Genomic DNA, 24719 nt, shown 5'->3' on the forward strand with positions numbered 1-24719 from the left:
TGAGCAGAAATGAAAGGACAATTGCTAATTGTGCTGCAAAATCCTTTTCGCCTGATGACCCCAGCCCCCTTGTCAAGATGGGTCCACTGGCTCATGAGCGAAGCGGGTATAGATGTATCAATATTTGAACCCATTCAGCTCGAGGGGCTATGGCGTCTAAGGCTTTCTCTGTATGGGTCAGCCTCTCAGCAGCTAATTGGTCAACAGAGACCACATTTAAATCCATTTACTATAAGCCTATTGTTGATGTGGCATCTGTGGTGGTAGCTATCTTTAAAAAAGCATCATTGGAGCCTCCTGTCCTTACATAGAATAAAACATTTGCAAACATTTGTGACAAGATTTTTCAATTCTTTTAACCCCTTCGCTGCTAGGCCTTTTCCCCTCCTGTGCTAAGCCTTTTTTTGGCTATTTGGGGTAGTGCATCCTTATGCCCCTGTAACTTTTTGACCACATAAGGTATCTACGCCAATTTTGCGTCCATTTCTTCCAACATCATGGGAATTCTAAAGGTACCCAGGGTTTGTGCATTCCCTTGGAGGGGTCCCAGAAATTAAGCAAAATCCAGTAAAAAGTTGTTTTTTTCAGAAAAATGGGAAACATGGGCTGCAGATGAAAGCCTCTGGGTTTTTCCCTGCAAATGTTATCTAAAAAGGGTTTGTGGGGCTTAAATCACCATTTTTCCAGCTTTTAGGGAATGAGAACCAACATTTTTCACACAGTTTTGGCATTTTTCTGGGACATTTCCTATTTTTGCTATTTTTAGTGCTTTTAACCTCCTTCCAGTTAATGGTATGAAAAGCAATAATGGATCCTGGAGAGCTATACATTTTGGTAAAGTAGACAAAATTCTGAATTCAGAAAGGGGTCATTTGTCTAAATCCATGAAGGTTTCTTTATAGAAACTAGCAGTTAAATATTGGAAAAATTGAAAATTAGTTGAAAAAATCAGCCTTTTTTTCTCAATGTTTTCACCTGTAACTTCTTGTAATTATGACAGCTCTTTGAAAACAATATACCGTTACATCCGTTGGACCTTTCTGGTTGTGGGGATATATAGGACTTGTAGGTTCACCAAGAACCCGACGAACCCAGAGCCAAACCGGGTATAGAGCAATTATTCTGGGAAAAGTCTCCACCGTACGTTTTGGGCCTTTTCCTTCTGCAGCTACTATGCCTACCCACGCAAGTGAGGTATCATTTTTATCGGGAGACCTGGGGGAATGCTGGGTGGGAGGAAATTTGAGGATCCACGCAGATTCCATAACTTTACCACACAGAAATCTGAGAAAAAAGTGATTTTTTTAGTGAAATTTGATGCTTGCAGTGGATTCTGGGTACAAGAATGATGAGGGACCCACACAAGCCATACCTCACTGGACTTCCCCTGGTGTCTAGTTTCCAGAAATGTTTGGGTTTGGTAGTTTCCCAAGATGGATGCCGAGCCCGGGGACAAAAACTCAGGTGACCCCCCTTGCAAAACCAGCGAGGAATGGCATGCGTGGGCCCCCCAACGGTTTCCTACCCAGAATTCCCTGTAAACCTCACATTTCGGTAAAAAAAACACATTTTCCACATATTTATGCGGGGAATCACCTTGCCGGCACAAATTTCCAACCCCACAGCGTCCCCCTTAGTGTCTCGAGTAAAATGATATCTCACTTTTGTGGGTGTCCAAAGCAGAACTGGATAAAAATGTGTTTTTTTTTAAATGTAGCGTTTAGAATTCTTGGAGCTTTGTTGTAAATACCACTGTTCTGGGGTCTTCCTAGTCACAGGCCTTTGGCCCACCCACACAAGTGACGTATCATTTTACTCGGGAGAATAAGCGGAACGCTGGGTGGTAGGATATTTGTGCCGGCACGGAGATCCCATGCAAAAATTAACGGAAACGTGTTTTTTAACCTAAATTTGAGGTTTGCAGAGAATTCTGGGTAGGAAAACGTTGGGGGACCCACACATGCCATACCTCGCTGGACTCCCCCGGGTGTGTAGTTTTCAGAAATGTTTGGGTTTGTTAGTTTCCCAAGATGGCCGCCCAGCCCAGGGACAAAAACCCAGGTGACCCCCTTTGCAAAACCAGGTTGTTTTGTGTATTGTATTGTATTGTATTTATTATTTGTATCGCGCAACTGTCACCCTACGGGTATCCTGGTGCCCAAACAGGAAGTAGTCAGATGGAACAACAATACACTGGCTGTCATGACATGTAAAACAGCCGCCAGTTCTATTAAATGGAGTCAAGGGAATTAAACTTTGGCAAACAGCCATGTTTTCAGACTCTTTCTAAATCCAAGCAGGGTGTCAATTTGCCTGATGTTCTGGGGAAGCTCGTTCCACATCCTAAATGCGGAAGTGCAGAAGGATCTGCCTCCCATCCTCGATCTCCTGATCCTGGTGGTTGCTGCCAAACCCAGGCTAGAGGAACGCAGGGACCTGGTAGGCTTATACCAGTTGAGCCTTTCCTGTAGAGGAATAGGTCCCGTGTTGTGCAGGGCTCTATACACAATACATAGGGACTTAAAAGCGACTCTACTCCTGATTGGCAGCCAGTGTAGATCTCTGAGCGCCAGCGTAGTGGAAGAGCTGCGAGGTCTTTTAAGTGCCAGCTTGCCCGCTATGGACTGGACTCTCTGGAGCCCCTGTAAGATGTATAAGGGGGCCCCTAAATATAGGGAGTTACAGTAGTCCAGTCTGGCCAGGATCACACTCCTAACCACTAGCGGTCTAGACTCATCAGGCAGAAGAGGCAACATCGTCTGAGCGCTTTGAGCAATCCAAAGCAGACACTGATGGTTTTATTGGTCTGAGAGGTCATTTGGAGATCCGCATCAAACATTACCCCTAAATTGCGCACGGTCTTGACTGGGATGCAAGGATCAGCTCCCGGCGCAAGCCTGATCTCGTAGGAAGGTTGCTGACTCAGTTTGGCTGACGAGCAATAGACTACCTCTGTCTTACCCTCGTTAAATTGGAGGGAGTTTACTTTCAGCCATCTGGAGACCCTGCTCATGCAGTTCTGAAAGGTCTCCATTGTCACCGCCTATCGTCCTTCTAAGGAGAACACCAGTTGGGTGTCGTCAGTGTAATTTATCAAATCTATTCCATAAGATTTGAACATGGGGATCAAAGGCTGCAGATAGATATTAAAAAGAATAGGGCTGATCGAGGAGCCCTGAGGTCCATGACTGACAGGGGACTTGGAAGATGAAAAGGGTGCTAGAGTCACTATCTGTTGTCTGCCTGTCAGGTAGGATTGTATCCACCTCAGGGCCTTGCCCTTCACGCCCAGTTTTTCCAGCCTACTTAGCAGAACTGCATGGCTAACCATATCGAATGCGGCCGACATGTCCAACAGCACCAAGACTGAGGAATTGCCAATGTCGGCTCGCATTCGAAGGTTGTCCAACATGGTTGCCAATGCAGTTTCTGTTCCGTGGCCTGGGCGGAAGCCAAATTGGTCCTTGTCCAGTAGACAATTGTCTTCCAAATATCCTGACAGGGATCTGCTGATCCAGCCTTTCCACAATTTTTATCGGGTAGGGCAGGAGGGATATGGGCCTGAAGTGTGCCGGAATAGTAGGGTCCAGCGAAGGCTTTTTTAACAGGGGAGTAACCACTGCCTGTTTCCATGCTTCCGGCACTGTGCCTTCCTCAAGGGATTGGCCACAAATCTGATGCATCCAAGGGAACAGCTGTGGCCCATATTCCTTCCAGATCCTATGCGTAAGGGGGTCTAAAGGCAATCCTGATGACACATTATGGGCCAGGGTAATAAAGAGCTCCTCTGTAAGAGGGATGAAATTTTCCAATGATGACGATATTGGTTTAGGTTCCTCTTCTTCTATCTGCATCTCTTTGCAGCTAGTTGTTTCCTCCTTCAGTCCCCCTACAATTTTAGCAATCTTTTCCTTTGTGATAGGTCATTTAGATGTTGCCTCAATAGGTTTTGGGCCCTTGCATGTCGCGTGTACTTGACCCACCCATGCGAGTGAGGTATCATTTTTATCGGGAGACCTTGGGGAACTCTGTTTGGGATGAAATTTGTGGATCCATGTAGATTCCAGAACTTTCCCACACAAAAATTTGAGAGTAAGGTTATTTTTTTCAGCTAAATTTGAGGTTTGCAGGGGATTCTGGGTAGGAAAACGTTGGGAGACCCATGCATGCCATACCTCGCTGGACTCCCCCAGGTGACTAGTTTTCAGAAATGTGTGGGTTTCGTAGGTTTCCCTAGATGGCCACCAAGCCCGGGTCCAAAAACTCATGGGACCTCACCCTTGCAAAACCAGGTTGTATTGTGTTAGGTAATTTTGATTTCGCCTCAATAGGTTTTTGGCTCTTGCCTGTCACGGGCACTAGGCCTACCCACACAAGTGAGGTACTATTTTTCTCATAAGGCTTTGGGGAACATGGGATGGGTGGAATTTTGTGGATCCACGCAGATTCCAGAACTTTCCAACACAGAAATGTGAGTAAAATGTATTTTTTTCGCAAATTTTTTAGGTTTGCAAGGGATTCTAGGTAACAGAACCTTGTGAGAGCCAGTCAAGTCACCCCATTCTGGATTTCCCTGTGTGTCTAGTTTTCAAAAATGTACAGGTTTGCTAGGTTTTCCTATTTGCTGGCTGCGCTAGGGCCCAAAATCCACAGGTAGGAATATTGCTCAAAAAATATCTGTGTCTTGTCGGCTTTCTGCCGCCCTGGGGGGCGATTTCGGGGGTGGGGTTGCCCCGATATGTTCCCAGGGGGGGCAGAAACACTGTGGCTATTTTTTGGGGGGGTGGGGGCATTGGTATGCCCATTCTAGGCAGCCCCCATCCCCACACATTAAAAAGCCAGTGTAATCGTTGGCGTCAAGTGGACTTTTTGCCCCCCCTGGGGGGGCAGATTGTAGGCTAATGCCCCCATCTGCCCCCCAGAGGGGCAGAAAGCCTATTAGATGCCAGGTATTTTTTGAGCAAATTTTAATTAAGGTGGGGTCTGAACAAAACGGGCATGCCAATGCCCCCAACCTAATAAAAATTTGCCAAAAAAAACCCTGGTGTCTAGTGGGCTTTTTGCCCCCCAGGGGGGCAGATTGGGGGCTACAGCCCCATATGCCCCCCAGGGGGCAGGAAGGCTGTAATTGTTGCAGGGGAGGGGGTGGGGGCATGGGCATGCCCGTTTTGGGCAGCCCACCCTATTTCAAATTTGCCCAAAAAACATCCCTGCCATCTAGTGGGCTTTTTGCCACAGATTGGGGAGTAATGCCACCCTTTGCTCCCCAGAGGGGTCAGAAAGTCCACTAGATGTCAGGGAGTTTTTGGGGAAAATTTTAATTAGGGTGGGGCCTGCCCAAAACGGCCATGCCGCTGCCCCCACCCTAATAAAAATGTGCCCAAAAAAATCACTGGTGTCTAGTGGGCTTTTTGACCCCCCCGGAGGGGGGGAAGATTGGGGGCTACTGCCCCCCTTTGCCCCCATGGGGGGGGGGCAGAAAGGCTGTAATGGTGGCAGGTGGGTGGGGGCATTGGGGTGCCTGTTTCGGGCAGCCCACACCCTAAAAAAAAGTCAAAAACAAAACCCTGGTGTTTAGTGGGCTTTCTGCCCCCCCCCAAAGGGGCAGATTAGGGGACAATGCCCCATCTGCCCCACAGGGGGGGCAGAAAGACTGTAACAATTATGGGGGGTGGGTGGGGGCATGGGCATGCTCATTTTGGGCAGCCTCCACCCTAAAAAAACTTTCAAAAAAGAAATCCCTGGTGTTTAGTGGGCTTTCTGCCCCCCGAAGGGGCAAATTAGGGGCCAATGCCCCATCTGCCCCCGGGGGGGAGCAGAAAGACTGTAACAATTGTGGGGGGGGGGCAGGGGCATGCCCGTTTTGTGCAGCCCTCATCCTTATTTTAAATGTATTCTAAAATACCTGGTGTCTAGTGGGCTTTTTGCCCCCCTGGGGGGGCAGATTGGGGGCTTATGCCCCCAATCTGCCCCCCAGGGGGGACAAAAAGATTAAAGATTGCCAAATAGAATTGGGGGGAGCAAAGGCCCTTGCCCAAAGGGCCGCTCCCCCTTCCCTGGGGTCTAGTGGGTGGATCCCTGGTTGGGGATCGCCCTCCTGTGGCGATCCCCTTTCCAATGTACCATTGGAAAGGGGAGATTCTCCCCTTTCCAATGATACCTCTCCCGTCTTTCTATGTGCTTAGGGGGCTGAGATAGCACCCTGAGCACGAAGAAAGGGAAACTGAAATGAGCCTCTTATCTCATTTCAGTTTCTGTTTCACTGAAATGAAGCCAGAGCGACGTGCCCGCTGATCGTCATTTCAGGAAAATCAGGGGAGGGGGCCTCGGGAGCTGGGGAAGCTCTTCCCCAGCTCCCGAGGCTCTGGGGAGCAGTGGGGATTATCCCACTCAATGATACATATGTATATACATTGTAAATTACATTGTATGGTTGTTTATGCATTTTCATACTGAATACATGTTCTTATGTTTTCTCCCTTCCCTTTCTGATTAATGGTGAGATATAAGAGATGGCGAACTGTGTTACAGTTTATACTTTACATTTTCTGGTGCGGATAACAAGTAGAGCACGATGGTCTACATTGATGGAAGGCCTTCGCGTTCCCTCAGAGGATACTCAACTCAGTTCAGGAACCAGTTCTTGAATATGGAGCCCCGTCGGGCTGTGAGTTGTCTCTTCAAGCGGAGGTTCTTCTGCATTAAGGATGGTTCTTCAGGATCAAGTTGTTGTGTATGGACTTAACTGTTTGATGATTTGAAAGAAAGAGGACACTGTCACCTTGACTTGAGCTTATATCGGGGACACTCTACGGTTGGTCATGTGACCTGTAAGGTACTCATGAGTATTGTAGTGTTTTGGTTATTTTATTTTTATTGGCTGCTGAGAACATATCGGTAAAGAAATGAAAAGCATAATCCTCGCCTCCGTGTCCTTAATAGAATTGAAAATTGTTGTCACGAATGTTTGCACATTTTTAATTCAGCTCAGTCCCATGGCAGTATTTGTAAACTCCTTGTAGAGCAAACATTTAACATACCCATTTAGCATTTCAAATGGGTCTTTTCCTCAGCAGAAGAAACAAGATATTATGTTTTCACCCCAAATATCTGTTACTGGGTTTCCAAAAATCCTTTGCTCCTGCCCTTATTTTCATTACGCTTTTAATTGGTTGGTAATCAATACTCGTGAGTTCAATGTACCAATTGGCGTGCATGGAGCCCGATGCCCTAGCCCGATGGACGTTTGCACGGCTGGCCCCTCACATTCCCAGCCGTCTTCAATACGCAAGCGCTTGCTTGTAAATATTTTATGAAAATTCCGCTGCTGTTGAGCACAGTTAGATAATGCTAATGCAGCTACGGTGTAAGACAGAAATATGCGCACGTGGCTGCCATTGGCACTGTAAATAATTTAGGCTAAGAGGCTAGTAATTACTGACAATTAGAGGACTTTCAGTCTTCCTTGGGGCTACAGATGTTTGATTGAGCTTTGGCTAGATTAGGGATGCTCCCTGCCCTCCAGGCCGTCTTTCGAGGTCTCAAGCCCAGTACGGTGTCGAAAGACTCTAGGTCACCAGGCTCTCTTTAATGAGATGGACAGCGGTTGAGCATCATGCTATGGAATTCGCAGGGCAGGGCTGGCACCGACACTGCTCATGGAAGAATCTGCGTGTCACCTACAATTGTATGAGTAAAGACTGCATATTTATTCTTGTCCAACGTACAGGCTCACTGCTGACTACGAAGTAGCACAGCACAATAGATGAGCGTATAGGCGGATCCAAGAGCTTGCTGCTGAGATCTGCTTGTAGCCTGCGCGCCTAAATAAGGTTTGTAGTAGTCCAACCCCACGCTCCCATAGTCAGCTGAAAGGAAGGACACTGAGTTTGGGAGCCTTTGGGCCAGGGTTGTCGCCCAGGTTCAAGTCCGGCCTCGCCTCAACACGCTGAGATCTGGTCAATCACTTCGTCTTCCCATGCCCTAAAATGCTTAATGTGATCTGATACTAGTGTAAAGCGCTCTAATGCCTTTGAGCCAGGTTCTTCATATATGAAAAGTCAACAATGATTAAATAAATAACAAAAAACCAGGAAGTGTTAATATCTCAGCGTATGTGGCGGAAGGATCAGTCAGTGGGCTGCCCTGGGGGTGTTCGAGGCTGGAAGGTGAGAGTTCTTAGCATCCACAGACCCACCGGCTTAATAACAGAAGCTGGCGGGTGTGCAGGTGGGTCTGAAAAGATGACAGGCCAGACCTACAGGATCATTGTTGCTTCTAGTCGCATGGTGCATGTGACTACCCCTACCACTGCTAGCATCCTACTAGACCTGGAAGGACCTGGTAGTTAAACAACTGATGTAAGGCGGCCCACACTCCTCATCCCCATGTGGTCCTTGGGAATTCTTCTCAACTCTAAGCATCTGTTATTTGTAGTACTCTACAGCCTTAAATCCTTACGCAATAATTCAATAAAAAATCAAATTGTAAAACTAATTATAAGTGGAAATGCTAAGACTAAAGATGAAGTGCACATGTCTGCAAGAAAAATAACTAAAACAACACTAAATACAAGTAGGCATTGAATATCAGCCTTTCCTATAAATAAGGCTACCTTTGGGAACATTTGCAATGTGCACAAGCAAAAGACCTTCACTCACGGTGAAGAAACAGACCCAGTGACTGAAGTACACTGAGCCAGTGCTACATGTTGCAAGCAGTGGTGGGTGGAAGCAAAGCTTGAGACTATTGATGAAGAGTCAGTGCTTAATTTGAGCTGGTGTTTGCAGGTGGGGCCCATTAGCACTAATTTTTGAGGGACCAGCACTTATTTTTCTGTATCAGATTTTGACCCAGAGCAAGAGGGACAAAAATGCATAAAAAGGTAATACAGGGGACAAGAAAGACTGTAAAACAGAGACATAGTAAGAAAGCAGGGATGATGGAAATGAACCTGAAAGAAAGAGATAGAGGAGTAGACTGTGCATTGGTGGGCCAGAGGAATGAGGTGTAATCTGGACTATGCGGGCTTGGTATGCAGAACGGAGGTTCGGTCCATGCGATTTCTCTGGAGAAAGAAAGGAAACCTTTGATGTTATCATCCCGAAATCATATAGGAATTTGTGTATGACACTGAGGACAGTAAGCATCTGGGAAATAGCGAAAACAGAAATTTACAGACAAAGGATAGTCTGAAGATAGATACATTCTCCTTTATTCTTATCCTTGTAGGCACTGTGTGGTATCTATTAAACATACAGAATATCTGAAAATACACTGTTATTAGGACATTGGGCCAGATTCAGTCGGCTACATGTCTGTAGAAAGTCTTAGAGTATATTGAGGAGTCTTAAGGGCTGCAGTGTTTTAAAAATTAACCTGATAAGATTTCACAATTGAATAGTTGGGAGATATCAACAATCCTAAAGAAGGTGGTTCGATTAAGTGGCTACCCACCCAAAGGCGCTGATGCTCTTTTTGTATAGAAATTAGATCACTAGGATATCTGCGAGTTAGTGAGAAAGATAAGAAAAATATCCCAACTGTGACAGATAATCCAACAGTGACTGCTGGTTCTATTCACTGATATGTACTGTTTTTGTCTTTTTTATCCTGCTTTTGTCTTGTGTATAAATAGGATGTATGACATTACAACCCATGCTTTTATCACGCATGCCTTTACAACACGGTTTTTACAACGAAAACCTTTACAACGCATAGCGCTTTGGGGTGCTGGATAGTGAATAGTTTAATTTACTATTCCAACTCCAGTCCCTGTGGACACTAGGGAAGGTGTTGGATAGTAAATTAAACTTATTCCCTATCCTAGAGCGCCCCCCAGCGCAATGCGTTGTAATGGTTTGCGTTGTAAAAGTTGCGTTGTAAAGGCACTGCCTGGTAAAAGTTGCGTTGTAAAGGATGTTTCCCGTATAAATACTGTAGACTGTACATTTATTTATATTTATATGTTTCCTTTTTTGGATTGAGTATCTAAAAGACATGCAAAGATTGTTTTAAACTCCTGTTTTATCTCATATTGGTTTTTATTCAAATGTGTTTTTATTATATGAAATAAATAATATTTCTTATAATTTATTCTCTGATGATGCTGTTTTGGTATATGGTGTGGTTATAGATGAGATGTCCTGATTGTACCAAAGAGATATTTTGCTTTCAGACTTGGTATTCAGAAACCCAGACATTCAATAACACTGGGAGTGGCCTTGCCTTATTCCTTTACAAACGAACCACTGCAAAAAGGACTGAACCAAAGTCTCTGAGTATGGAATCCCTACTGTTCATTGGAAAAAGCTAGATGGGGATCTGTAACAAGCATTTGCGCGCAGTAGGTCTTGCATTTGCGAGAGTTTAAGCTATTTGCATTCTATGACAATGCCTTTTATTTATGTTTTAAAACCCACACTTAAATAAAAGGATTTGTCAATTACAATGCCAATAGCTCTAACTCTCGTAATTGCGAGGCCTATTGCATTGCAAATGCTTGTTGTTCATGTGCTACAATAGCCAGACCATCTCCGCTTTTTTCAGTTTGTCCTCCATCAATTAAAGGAGTCAAATTATATTTCCAGTTCACCTTCCTTGACTCATCTATTCTTGGGGCCACCCATTCGCACCTTGTTTGCCTCACTGTGAGCCCAGGCTCCGGCTCCCTCTTCCCTTGAGCTGGTTCTCCAACCAGCCTAATGTCCTTCGTACCCGTTCATCTGCCACAAAGCCCCACTTGGCTGCGAGGTGTCTCTTTCCCTCTCCTTGTTTCACTGTGCTCTCTGGTGTCACTCACTCCTCTACACTCTTGCTTCTGCACTCTGCCTATTGTGCAATTTTGTGCTTGGTGCCTGTGCCTGTTTTGCCTTTTGTGCCCATTAGCCTTATCTGGCTCTTGTGGTCTTTTTCCCTTATGCTTAGTGCCCTTTTGTATTTTGTGCTCACTTGTCTTCTGTGCCCATTTGTTTCTCTTTTCAGCTGTTGCGTTCTTTTGTGCTTTTTTGGTTTAGTGCAATTTTGTCTTTTGTGCCTGCCTGATTTTTGTTATGCTTGTCTCTTCTGCTTGTTTCATTATTCAGTCTTCTGTGTGCATTTTTGTGCTCTTTTCCAGTCTTTTGTGCCTGTATTGGTGCCCGTTTCTGTTGCCTTTCTGCTCCTTCTGCTATTGCTCCTCCTGTCACCCTTGCTTCTCCCCTTGCTGCAGAGACCATCCTATCTTTCCAAACTGCCCCTCCCTCCTCTCCTTACCTTTAATTCAACATGCCTTCTCCTGCTGTGGTTTCCACCCTTTTCTAGCCCTCTGCACTCCTCCCCCTCCTACGACCAACTTTATGGTGGTCACTGCACATCTGTGGGGATGGCGTACCTACAGAAAGCCCATCGGTGCCCCTCCATGACTGTACCATGCCCAACGCCACTGATCCTGGTCCATCCAGCCACCACCACTACACTTCCAATGACTTGCTGGCCCTCAACACCAGATGCCGTCAAGACTGCTGCCCCCTCACTGCATCTCATTGACTGGCAGTACCTTTCTCTTGCAGCATCTCCTTTGCGCCAGGCTCTGAACAGTACACCCATCATCAGCTGCATGCTCCTTAACACCAGATCTATCTGCAAACATGACACTGAGGTATGGGACCTCATCAATGCACACTCCCTGGAAATCTTCTTTGTCAACAAAATATCTGTCTTTCACCCCTGCAATCGCAGTGGCCACCCTGCCTGGCAGCAAGATTGTCCATCACAACAGTCTACAGAAACCTGGAGGAGGCCTCGAAATCATCCATAAAGACACCATCATCTTCACTACCTCAACGGAAGAACCAACCACGCTCATGGAACACCTGCATGTCAAACTGCATCTCAGCCACTCCACTACCATATCAGCCACCCTTGCTCACCGACCACTAGGACCACACTGCACCTTCAGCAACCTCCTCACTCTCATTACCATACGACCCAATGACTTCCTCCTGCTCAGCGACCTCAACATTCATCTCGATGACCTATCAGACCTCAACACCACTGACCTCTTGGGCAGCCTTAACAACATCAGACTCATGCAGCTCATACAAGGCCTGACTCACATCACCAGGCTCACACTCAACTTAGTCTTCACGGCCTGCAGCAAGATTGCCTTCGGCCACCTCACCACGTTCACATGGACAGACGACTCAATCATACACTTCTGTGTCAATAGACCAAATCCAGCAAACCCTAGCCAACCAGAGCCAATCATCAACTTTAGCCGGAACTCGAACCAAATAGCAGAAGCAGACTGGACTCACACCCTCAGATCCAACCAGTCTATCCTAACAGCCAACCTAGAGAATGACTAATCCACAGTCAGCAATTGGATCTCAGGCTGTGCAAGCACCCTGGCTTCAAGAAGAAGATCAGTTCTCGCACTTAAACATGCTGATAAGGGAAAGACTAAAGAAACTCCAAGCGCTATTGCATATAACTGGAAAAAAGATGGAGAACCAGCTGAGACAATCAGATCAACAAAAGAGTGTACCTTTTATCGAGAGGAGGAGTAAACAAATGAAAAAAGAATCAAATTAGATTCTTTTAGAAGGCCCTCTCTCACCAACTTGGTTGGTGACATGCTTCATCATAGGGCCCTACCAGGAAGGTCTAAAACCAACCTGGTGTGCTTTGACGCCAGAGTTACTGCGGAGTTGGTTAGTGATTCTGTACGTGATGGGTGAAGTGAGTTAGAAGTGATCAGGTTGTGACCTAAAAAACTTTTATTAGTAGGCCGACCTGGCATGGTTAAAAACGGAGTGGGCAGTTGAAAAGCTGAATCGATGTATCAGCTAAGCCCTGCTTGGTGAGGTCAACATGTTTCTGCCTATGTATGTGTTATTTCCTAGGCATTTGTCAGGACCAAAGTGTAGACCCCTGTGGTATGAGGGCGCTAAGGCTCACCCTAACCTGGTGGTAATAATGTGAAAAATAAACACAAACAGGAAAAAATTATTAAAAACCTGGTTGTTGGCAAGGTACTCATGAAATATCGGCCCCCAGCAATTACCCGCAGGAGAGGGAAAAAAAGACACAAACAGATAAATGCCAAATGTTTCCTACAATTCATGCATGTTTGTGACAATTACCCTCTCGGTGCTCCTCTCTGTGCACACAGAAGAGTTGGTAACACGAAACTAATGTGCTAACTCGTGTAAGATACCGGTGCATTAAGGCTGCAGCTTTATCTTCATGAGTGGTTTACATATTCTGCCACTCGAGTCGTGATGGTACCTTAGGGTTTTAGCGCTTTTTCAACCTGTACGCTAAACTACGGCGTTGAGTGGTCTTTGTGGGTAAAACTAGTTTGCACTCTAGTCAAAGCTTCATAAAAAACACACTGTGATGCGTCAAATGGTGGTGCTGCAGAGTAAAGTGGGGCCAATTGTCAAGAAGAAAGAGAGCTTACATGAGGGGTCTCAGGAGGGGGTGGTAGCTAGTAGGCACACCCTGGAAACAAGGGAAACACAAATAAAATGGGCATTGCCCTTCGATTTACTTATCTGCTTAGAAGATCAGCATTGACGAATATGCACTGTTTTATCTTTGTTTGGACTGATCAAGACTGCACGATAAATGACGATGCAAACTACATTTGGACTTTGACCATTTTATTTGAATTTTCTCTAAAAATTGTTTGGTTCCTACTTAGGAACGTATTTGTATGTGATACGTGTGCACAGGACTTGTACTTACAACCATGTTTTGGTTACCTTGTCATCAGCGATCTCACCTTATTTGTCTATAGTGACAAATTCTTTTCATAGATGGCTACTGACAAAATTCTGGCTTAACCAAATACACTCTGTACTCTGGGATTTGGAGGGCTGGGGTAGACCTGAAGACGCCGCCCCGTGTAAATGGGACGATTTTTCCCCCCAAGACACTATGCACTTTATGGGCCCGATTCACAGAATGAACTTAAGACTCCATCCTAAACTTACTACTATTTTGGTATTCACAGAATGCACTTACTACTTTTGGCATTCACAGAATGAACTTACTACTTTTGGTATTCACAGAAGTTAGGATTTTGTCTTAAGTTTGTCTTAAGACAGACTTAAGACAAAATCCTAACTTCTGTGAATACCAAAAGTAGTAAGTTCATTCTGTGAATGCCAAAAGTAATACGTGCATTCTGTGAATACCAAAATAGTAGTAAGTTTAGGATTGAGTCTTAAGTTCATTCTGTGAATCGGGCCCTATGTTTTTTTGCCCTTTGTACCATGATGCCAGGAAAAGGTTTATCCTTCCTCTACTAAAGAAAATGAATTTTATCCAGTGTAAACCTGCCTTATTGTATTTACAACTGTTGGAATCTCCAGTAACTATGTTTTGTGTCGCCAGCTTTCTTGTCGCGTCAGTAAGAAATAAGAGGGACAGACAGAAAGCCGCACAAGAAATCCAACCCTTTTAATACAATGACATTGTAGCTCAATCAATTGCTTTAAATTTGGAAATGACTGGTAATGTTGTTTTAATGAACTTGTACTGTATTTTTATCTTGTATATTTCATTTTTAACCAATTTTTAACGTTTTTCACACATGTATAGCATACTTTTATGATTTTAAGTAATCGAATAAAGTGGTTTGACTTGACTTGACTATAGAACTTAATCCATCACACCGGAGAAAACACAAAGGTGTTGTTGGAATGCTTGCATATATCCAATGCTAGTTACTCGGGCTGCATTTTAGTCCATCAGTTTTCACCCAACATGCCACATCAGACTGTAGGAAGATGGCAAAGACTGCTTACGGTCACGAGGGATCTCAAATCTTTATTCTCCTTTATGAAAGGCATCTTTTGAAGGCAATTTTTCAAAAGCTAATCAGGGTTCATGTAGGGACCAAAATGTTATGTTATGTTATGTTATGTTAAAAATACTTGTTACCGCGCACGGTCACCAATTGGTTTCATGGCGCTCAGAGACAAGTGGAGAGAGGAAGCAGGTGAGTGAGGGGCTAATCGTGAGCTAGTTGGAACAGATGAGTTTTCAAGTTTTTACGAAAAGTGATGTAATCAGGAGTGAGCCGGATTGAGAGAGGAAAGGAGTTCCAGGTAGACGGAGCAAGGAAGGAGAAGCAGGCACCGCCATGTTTCTTCCGTTTGAACTTGGGGGTGATCAGGAGATTGTGAGCAGAGGACCTAAGGTGCCGTGAGGGGACGTGACGATGAAGGCTGAGAGAAATAAAGACAGGGGCAGAAGCACATAAAGATTTGAAAACAGTGCATCCCATTCTAAAAATACAGCGGTACGCTACCGGGAGCCAGTGCAGTCTTTTCAACAAGGGCATGACGTGTTGGTACTTGGGCTGTTGAAAGACCAATCTGGCTGCCTGGTTTTGTACCAGCTGGAGCCGGTGAAGGTGGTATGCGGGAATCCCCACATACAGACAGTTGGCATAATCAATGCGTGAGGTGACAGGGCCATGATTGCAAGGATGAGAGCCTCTGACGATAGGAACCTTCGGATTTTACCAATTCTGCATAGGTGATAAAAGCAGGCAGAGGTAACAGAGTTGATTTGGGGCCTCATCGATAGGTCACTGGAGATGATTACACCAAGGCTCTTCACGGAGTTGACTGGGCGGGGGGGGGACCAAGAGCAGGGGGCCAGAAATTAGGACTCCAAGGGTTCATGGACCCACCGATCAGAACCAACTCAGTCTTGCTGGGGTTGAGCTTCAGCTGGCTGAAGTTCATCCACTCGTAGATGGTGAGCATGATTGATTGAAAATTAGAGCAAGAGAGAGGGGAGGGATCGATGGGAAAGATTAGTTGCAGATCGTCTGCGTAATTAAAGATAGTGACAGGAGAGTGATGGAGAGAGGCTAGAAGGGGTTGCATGTACAGGTTGAACAGAAGGGGGGACAAAGCGGAACCCTTGGGGACACCACAGGAAAGTGAGATTTGGGGGGCAGAGAAGGTGGAGAGCTGAACCGATTGGGAGCGGTGTTGAAGAAAGGACCCAATCCATGACAAGGCCAGGCCCTGGATGCCCGCATTTCTGGCACGGTCGATCAAAATAACATGATCGACCGTGTCAAAAGCGGCCGAGAGATCTAATAACACCAAGGCCTGGGCCAAGTTCTTGTCCGCCCCCTGTCTCAGCGCATCCATGACAGCTACAACTACTGCCTCCGTTGATTGGGCCGGTCTGAAGCCTGCCTGCTGGTCATCTAGGAAGTGAGTTTTCTCGATGAAGGCGCTCAGGCAGCGGGTGACGAGTCTCCAGTACCTTCCCCAGATAGGGGAGGAGGGAGATAGGTCGATAATTACCTAAGACAGCTGGATCAGAACCGGGTTTTTTCAGGATGGGTACTACAACAGCTTTTTTGAAAGCATCGGGGACAGAGCCTGTAGCAAGGGAACGGTTAAGCAAATCGAGTGGGGGACCTGGAAAGGCCATGAAAGCATCCCTTAAAATTTGGGGGGCAGCAGTCGTTGGGGGAGCCTGAGCTGACTCAGACACCAAAAATCAGACACCAAAATACAAATCGGTGTTCAGAGGGGCGAACATGTGCCAATATATCCGCATTTTTCACTGAGCATGAACCATCCACATTAAACAATTAGCTATTTGACATACACGTGGCTACTCTGGAAACAAACTTTTTCACAAAGTAAAAATAGTGATTACAATTTCTGTCACATCATGTGTACAAATAAAGCTATAGACATACGTTGTTTGTTTACTAATTGACTGCTTAGTGCCTGTGGCTCTAACAAATGTCTAACCGGAGGGATACTGTTATGTTTTACCCCTGAAAATGTATGCACTTCGTAACTGCATTTTTCCATCTTTCCCCTGCAAGTAGATTATTATTCATATTAGCACCCACTGGGAAGTCCTAAGCAAATCGGATGCCTGGTATTTAATCCTGTTGGTTGCCTGACATCTGCATAAAGATGAAATCTTAAAGACATGAAGCATCCTTAAACAAAGATACGAAGCATGTATGTCTGCAGTGGGGGTAACTGGGGATCACTTGAACTAGCCGCACCCTACTGACAGATGTCACCACCAAACAACTGTTATTTCCCCTCATCACGCCCTTGACTCCAGCACATAATTGTATCATGAACAATTACCACATTATAACTTAATTTGACACCCTCAACAGAGAGCAATAGCACTTAACTATGTGATTGATAATGTTCAAGGGGTAGGCAGGATAGATCTAACAAGCATTTGCATTGCAATCAGTTTCGCCTTTAGGACCTTGGGCCTCATTTATGAGGCCGTGCGTCACTTTTACGCCGCCGGTGCGTCACTTTTTGTGACGCATCGGCGGCGTAAAACATGCCTCCTGTTGCGCACTATTTACAAAGTGATGCATCTAAGCAGATGCGTCACTTTGTAAATCCCTGCGATACATTATACCTGCATTCCCCCGCAAAAAGCCTCGTAATAGTGACGCAGTGAAATCTATGAGATTTCACTGCGTCACTTTTAGGACGCCGTTGCGTCAAAATCTTGTGCCTGCCTCACAGCAGGCGTAAGACTGACGCAAGCCCTTTCACATGGGGCTTTCCCCATGTGAAAGGATGCATTGCTGGAGTTGCGTCACTTTTGTGACACACTCCAGCAATGCACCACTTTTGCGCTTACAGATACGTCAGAAATATTGACGTATCTGTAATTCCTTGCGCAATGATGCGTCATATTGTAAATATGACGCATCATTGGGTTCGCAAGGAGGTCGCAATGAAAAGTGCCGCATCGCTGTTTTCTCGCAGCGATGCGTCACTTTTCATAAATGAAGCCCCTTATATGTATTTAGCTATGCAGCACATTAGCCTGGGTGCTGAAACATCCACTGTGCTTTAACATGGGGGGAAGCAAGCAACAAACTGCGCGACACGCCAGGTCTACGGGTGCTCATGGAAGACAATTTCTATGGACTGGAATCTAGAGAAAGTCCCTCAGCAGAAAGCAATTCTGGTATTTTACTGACCTGTACTGATATTTTTATATTAAGACAGTTAAATAGAGGCAGTTGAATAGAAAAAACAGTCTCTAAGCGGAAGCATGCAAGTCCTAGGGATGACCTCACGAGTCCACAAAGTACATATAAGTATATACTAAAGTATATACAAGAGGTCTCGAATGCTCAACCCAACAATGGTGTTTGAGGGTGCATGATCCTAAAAGATGCTTAGCAAGAAGTCACTTCGTTCCAGAAGTAGCTGTTTTTTGCATGCTCTGAATATAAATGCTATTTCATTAATTAATCCTTCATATATTGTAGGAATTGTCAAACCCAGTTTAAGTTAACAATTTGTGTATTGGTCTCTGCCTTTGGGATATCATGCAGTGAAAGGCACTGACCGGGTCCAATATTTTTCTTTCTCATGGAGGAATATTCCATTAACGCTCTTTTATTTATACCTTGAAAATGCATTGATTGTTAATCTATTTATTTTTGTAGGTGTGAGGTAAAATGCCTATTTTGGCTTATATTTTTCGTTTTTTTAACATTTTCTCCCTCCCCTCCAATTCCCTTGAACTCCTATCCATCTCTCAGTGGCTCCAAACAATTGGATCAGGTATTTGCCTCTCCTCCCCATCTCTTTCAAAGTTCACCACCTGCCAGTGCTCTAAGTAACTGAATCCAAGCTTCTTCTTAACACCCACTCTCATACTCACAATCACATACACATACTTAAGGGAAAAAAGAATGCTGCACACAGGTTGCGGAATAGAAATGAATCACCACAAAGCTGACAAGTCCAGCTGACTGTTCCGAAGAAGTGAGAGATGTATAACATGTTCTCCCTGCCTTTATTTTCATTGCAGTTCCAAGTCTTTGAAGGAGAGACTGGAGACGCTTCAGTGTCACTTCACCTGGAGTCTTGAGGAGCAAGACGAAACTGATATAGAACACGTGAAAGAAGGTCTCAACCTTAGACTTCAACACACGCCTTACAACAACCGTTCCACCTTTTACGCACTCCAGGCATATATGCACCAGCGGTAAGGAAGATACCAGGAGGCCCTTGAAAGTACTAGGACAACTGAAGAGTTTTTGGGAGAAGGTCAACAAACCAACTTGGTAGGGTTTAAGTTGGTTTTCTTTGGTAACTACGCCTGGATCGACAATCATTTGTGCAACAATGCTATGGTAGAGCAATACCTGGATAGATCTGACACGATTAGTCAGTTTCTTTCTCAGCCCTCTCAAACTACACCAACTATTCCTGAGATTAGTGGAATGATTGGTTGGTCCCTAATGGCAATTGGTTTTCGATACAGAGAGCGGGCAGCAAACTGTTTCCAGACAGCATTGTTAGAAAATCCTAAAAATGAGGAATTCTGTTCGGGGCTGGCCATTGCACTGTATGCAGTGGCCGCAGGCTGTGATGCAGGCAGAGAACTGAAAGAAAAAGCAATTTCCAAACTTAAGGGAGTCATCCACCAAGAGCCAATCAATTATGAGAGTATGGCATACCTGGCTCTGCTGCTTAAGTATTTAGACTTCGATCAAGCACAAGAACTTGCAGAAGATGTGGTGAAAAGCAGTTGTGTTCCTCGGTTCTGAGAAAAATGCACAAGTCTTTCTACCACAAGATTCTAAAAGATTCTGTGACATTCTATGACAAGCCAATTCCATGGATGGAGATTATTCTCTTCTTCTTAGAGACATGGGCTACTTCTATCAGAGACAACTCATAAAGAATGTAAATGCAAATAGAGTGGCATCAGAAAATGCTATATCAGCCAGATCCAGGCTTACAAACGAGCCATTCAATTGGATCCACTTTGTATCTTTGCATGAATAGAGAGCGAGCTCCCTAATGCCAATGAGAAATGTCAAGAAGCTTTTAATGTCCACTTCGAGCGATTTCTACTCTATAAGAAACAGGATGAAATCAACGTATTTGTAGAGGGTGAAATAAAGAGTGGAAATCAATGTAAATCTGAGTTGTTAAAAATAATTTGTATGTTTGAGCGAGATGGCAGAAGAGAAGAGGCCAGGGATCTCTCACAACTCCTCCAAGGGATCTAGAAAGGAAGAGATATTTTGTAGGAACAACAAAGTAGAGAAGATGCCGTCATTACAATTAGGTATGGCCACAGCAGATCGGACTGCTTAGAACCGAATACTAAACGGAAAAGCTTGGATAAATAGAGCAGAAGAACTGTTTTTTGAAATAATAGACCAATGAGAATCAGCTTAATTGATACGGTGACTTAGTGTGAGCTAATAACACAGGACCCCGTTCACAATGGGGCAGATTTACACGCCGCCTGCTCCATTTTTGCGTCAATTTTAACATTCGAAAAGTGACACAAAAGTGGCGCTAGGGCCTTGTAAATAAGCCCAATGTATTTTTGCACATAAGTTGTACTTTGATGCACTAACAGATTACTGTATGAGTGAAAATCCTCATTACAGGTTTTACAGTATGAGATTTCACATTATTAAATAGATTTATAAATGCAAAAAGTTCTTCCAGTAAGCCAGTGTGCAAGAAAGTCTGTGTCAACAAATCGTTTACAAGGGCTTGTTGTTGGGCAAGTCTGAGGACACACGTGGTGAACATACACAAAGTTATGGCTTTCTGCTATTTACAACCCTTTTGCAAGTGCCCCGCTGGTAGCTTCCCTCCCTGAGGGCCCGATTCACAGAATGAACTGAAGACTCAATCCTAAACTTACTACTATTTTGGTATTCACTTACTACTTTTGGAATTTACAGAATGAACTTACTACTTTTGATATTCACAGAAGTTAGGATTTTGTCTTAAGTTTGTCTTAAGACAAACTTAAGACAGACTTAAGACAGACTTAAGACAAACTTTTTAAGTTCAAGAAAATTTTATTTGATAATGACAAGAGAAAAACCAGGTGTCAAAACAAAATACATTGGAATATTAACTTAAAGACTGTGAGCAGAATAAAACAATCATAGAAATGCAAATATTATGAGAAAGTGAATCTGGGTACTAGAGAAAGGAAAAAGGAAAGGTAAAAGAAAGGTATGTTAAACAGCAAACATAATAAGCATGAAAACATTCGTAAGGAATAAGAAAGTGGTACAATGGAGAAAAAGTGGAATGCATCGAGCAATTAAGGAGGTTTGAGGACTTCCTGTTGCAAAGGTGGTGGGTGAAACAAACGTTTAGAACATGAGTCCAAATAAAGCGTGACAGGAAACCATAAGTCCATGCGTTTTGTAGCCATACATGCCGGAAAAACATGAGCAGTGTCAAGTCTATGATTATGGCAGACATTAAACCACCACGCCTTGAAGGAAATATTGGAGAAGTCTTTCCAATTGACCGTTATTTGTTGGAAGGCAGCGGCCAGTAGTAAGTCAACAATCTGAGGCTTTAGATCAACATTGTCCAAGCAAGGGGAAAGGCTGCCCATGAAGACGTGTGTGTGAGAAAAAGGGACACAAGTATGAAAAATCAAATTAATTTGAGCCCAAACCTGTAACCAAAAACTGCGAACAGGAGTGCATAAAAATAACATGTGAAATATAGTAGCGTGTGGTGATGAACAAGACCAACACGTGTGGGGAGTGTTCGGAAAGCGTTTGTGAAGGTCAAAGGGTGTAAAAAGAAGTCTGTTGTAAATAAAAAACAGAGTCTGTGTAAGGGTTGCCGCTCTCGAGGATTTACGGATCTTGGTCCAGATTTTGTCCCAAAATGAAACTGACCAGGACACAGACAAGTCGTGCTCCCAACATTCCTCCACCTTGGATTTAGGTCTGATAGACTCACCAGTGTGGAGGTATTTGTAGATAGCAGCAGCTTTTGGTGTAGTGCGTAAAAAGGAGTGAAGTGAGGAAGGGAGAGTGGGTGAAGCAGGAGGAGTACAAAGCTGAGAAAGGCGATTATAGTTTGTTAGGACTTTATCCTTAAGCAATTGATAGTTGCGAGCAAAGGAGGTAGGTAAGTTATAAAGGGAACAAAGAGTAGTGAAAGGTAAGAAAGAGGAGTGAGAAAAGAGTTGGGAAATCCACAGCAAGCCCCTGCTGTGCCATGTTTTCCAAAAGAAGGGTCTGTTACGAATGAGTAAAGAAGTGTTATGCCAGATGGGGGAGGAAAGAAAATCAGCAATGGTTGTGGGAGGAGAATGAGAAGAAGATAGGAGCAATTTAGTAGTGAATTTATGAATAGGAGTAGAAATGGAAGCGGGTTTACGAGAGAAGGAAAGATATTCGGCAAAGGAAAAGGGAGAAAAAAGAAGACGTTCAAATTTAGTCCATAAAGGACAGGGAGTGCTAGGGTCTTGTAACCAAAAGGAAGCTTGTCGCAGTTGGAACGCTTTATGGTAAGCCGGGAAGTCAGGGAAGTTAACCCCACCCTCTGACTTAGGACGGATCAAACGGGCTAAAGACATTCGAGGCTTCTTTTTATTCCAAAGAAAGGACGTTAGAGTAGAATTAATCTTTTTGAAAAATTTAGAAGGGATGGGGACTGGGATATTAGAGAGGGTATAAAGGACAATGGGAGACAGCATCATTTTAATTGTGTCAAGGCGACCCCACCAGGATAGATAAAGAGGGTGCCATTTGGACGTGAGATCCGCTAATTTTTGAATGCATTTGGACATACAAAGGGAAACAGTATCTGGAATGGTGGGAGTGATGTGCAGCCCAAGGTATTTAATATTAGAGGGCTTCCATGTAAAGTTAGATGCGGCAAAATCAGGTTTAAATGTAAATTTTGTTAAGGGGAGGATCTCACATTTATCATTGTTAAGCTTATATCCAGATATTTGGGAATAGGCGTGGACTTCAGTGGGAAGGCGGGAATCGAAACAGTGGGATTGGAAACAAAGAGAAGGATGTCATCCCCGTATGCGGCTAATTTGATGTGGGAGTCTGATAATTGGAAACCTTGAATGGAGGGGTTTTGACGAAGTTTAGAAAGGAAAGGTTCTAAGGCCAAATTAAAGAGAAAGGGAGACAAGGGGCATCCTTGACGAACACCTCTTTTCAAATAAAAAAAGAGGATATTTGACCATTGGCACAAACCGCCGCACGCGGGTTGGAATAAAGTAATGAAATTAGAGATATGAAAACAGGACCAAAACCAAACCAACGAAGGGTATGAAAGAGATAGGTCCATTCAACCCTATCAAACGCTTTTTCAGCATCCAGGGCAATGGCCGCAAGGGGATGGGGTAAAAGGCGAGATTTAGAGAGAATATTAAAGAGAAGTCTAGTGTTATCAGTAATAAAGCGACTTTTAACAAAGCCCGACTGTTCCTCACCCAAAAGATCTGGGAGAAGAAGATCGAGACGTGCCGCAAGAGACTTCGCAAATATTTTATAATCAATATTAACCAAAGAGATTGGTCTATAATTTTTACAATGTTGAGGATCTTTTTCCTCCTTGGGTATGAGGCAGATATGCGCATCTGAAAAAGAGCCTGAGGAGGAACCCAAGGTGAGGAAAGCGCCAATGAGGGAATGAAGTTTTGGGATGAGAAGCTTTGAAAAGTGAAGAAAAAATTGTACAGTAAAGCCGTCTGGCCCAGGAGCTTTATCTTTTTGGAGACTTTGAAGTGCCTTGCGCAATTCTTGTTGAGATATGTCAAGCTCTAAGTGAGAGAGGTCAAGTGGGAAGTGGGCTGGTTTTTGAATAGTAGAGAAAAAATTGTCTAGGGATTGAGAAGAGGGCTGGGTTTCAGAAGAGTATAGGGTTTTGCAAAAAGTAGAAAATTCAGTGAGGATATCTGCGTCTGTGTGTTTGAGAGTGGAGTTAGCGTCGTAGACTGATTCAATATTCAACTTATTTTGCTTAACTTTTAGATAATTAGCTAATATCTTACCAGCCTTAGTTTTGCCCCCATAGAACTTGGCACTTGATTTCAATAGATACAAGGATGCATCGTCCGTGGATTTTTTGTTGAATTTCATTTTAGCATTAATCAAGGCGGTTAGACTTTCCTGTGAACGGGAAGTAAAATAAGAATGCTCCAATTTCTTAATGTCCAGAAGAATAGCCTTTGTAAAGTTGCGAGCAGCTTTCCTTTTTTTGCAACAAAGCCAATTATGAAGTCTCTTGCTGCCGCCTTAAAGGCGCCCCAAATGGTGTGCTTGGGGACGGGGGAATTGTCATTCAAGGAGAAGAATTCATCTGAGAAGGTAGTGAAGGAGGTGGTAAATTTAGGGTCTAAAAGAAGAGAATTGTTAAAACGCCAACGTTTAGGACCAACTGATTTGGGTAAAATATCCAATTGAACTAAAGTGGGGGCATGGTCAGAAAGTAAAATCGGGCCAATTTCAGCATGGGTGAGAGTCTAAACAATGTTGTGGGTCACAAAAATGTAGTCAATCCGGGATTGGGAGTGATGGCATGGAGAGTAAAAAGTAAATTCCTGAAGGTCTGGGTTACATAAACGCCAAGCGTCAGTAAGTTTATGCTGGGAGATAGTTTGAGAAAAAGATTTATGTGACTTATTAGGAATGAAGTGTGCCTTGGAATTTCTATCTAGAAAGGGGTCTAGGGGCTGGTTGCAGTCTCCTGCTAAAATAAAATTGTCATCAATAAATCTGGTAGTGTGCTGGGAAAATGAATGCCAAAAAGTAGGATCACCAGTAGTGGGGGCATAAACATTTAGAAGAGAAATTGGAACATTCTTGATAGAGAGCTTAGCATACGTCCAACGGCCATCAGCATCCGATTCCTTAGCAAGCAAGGAGTGAGAAAGAGCTT

At 44.1% G+C, this 24719-nt stretch overlaps 1 pseudogene; it reads left to right on the forward strand.

Annotated features, from left to right (window-relative positions):
• Positions 1-14955: 14955 nt before the first annotated feature.
• LOC147734800 (interferon-induced protein with tetratricopeptide repeats 5-like) lies at positions 14956-20138 on the forward strand (annotated as a pseudogene).
• Positions 20139-24719: the final 4581 nt, after the last annotated feature.

This window comes from Lissotriton vulgaris, chromosome 1_2 (genome assembly GCF_964263255.1).
Source record: "Lissotriton vulgaris chromosome 1_2, aLisVul1.2, whole genome shotgun sequence".
In the NCBI taxonomy this organism is placed as follows: domain Eukaryota; kingdom Metazoa; phylum Chordata; class Amphibia; order Caudata; family Salamandridae; genus Lissotriton; species Lissotriton vulgaris.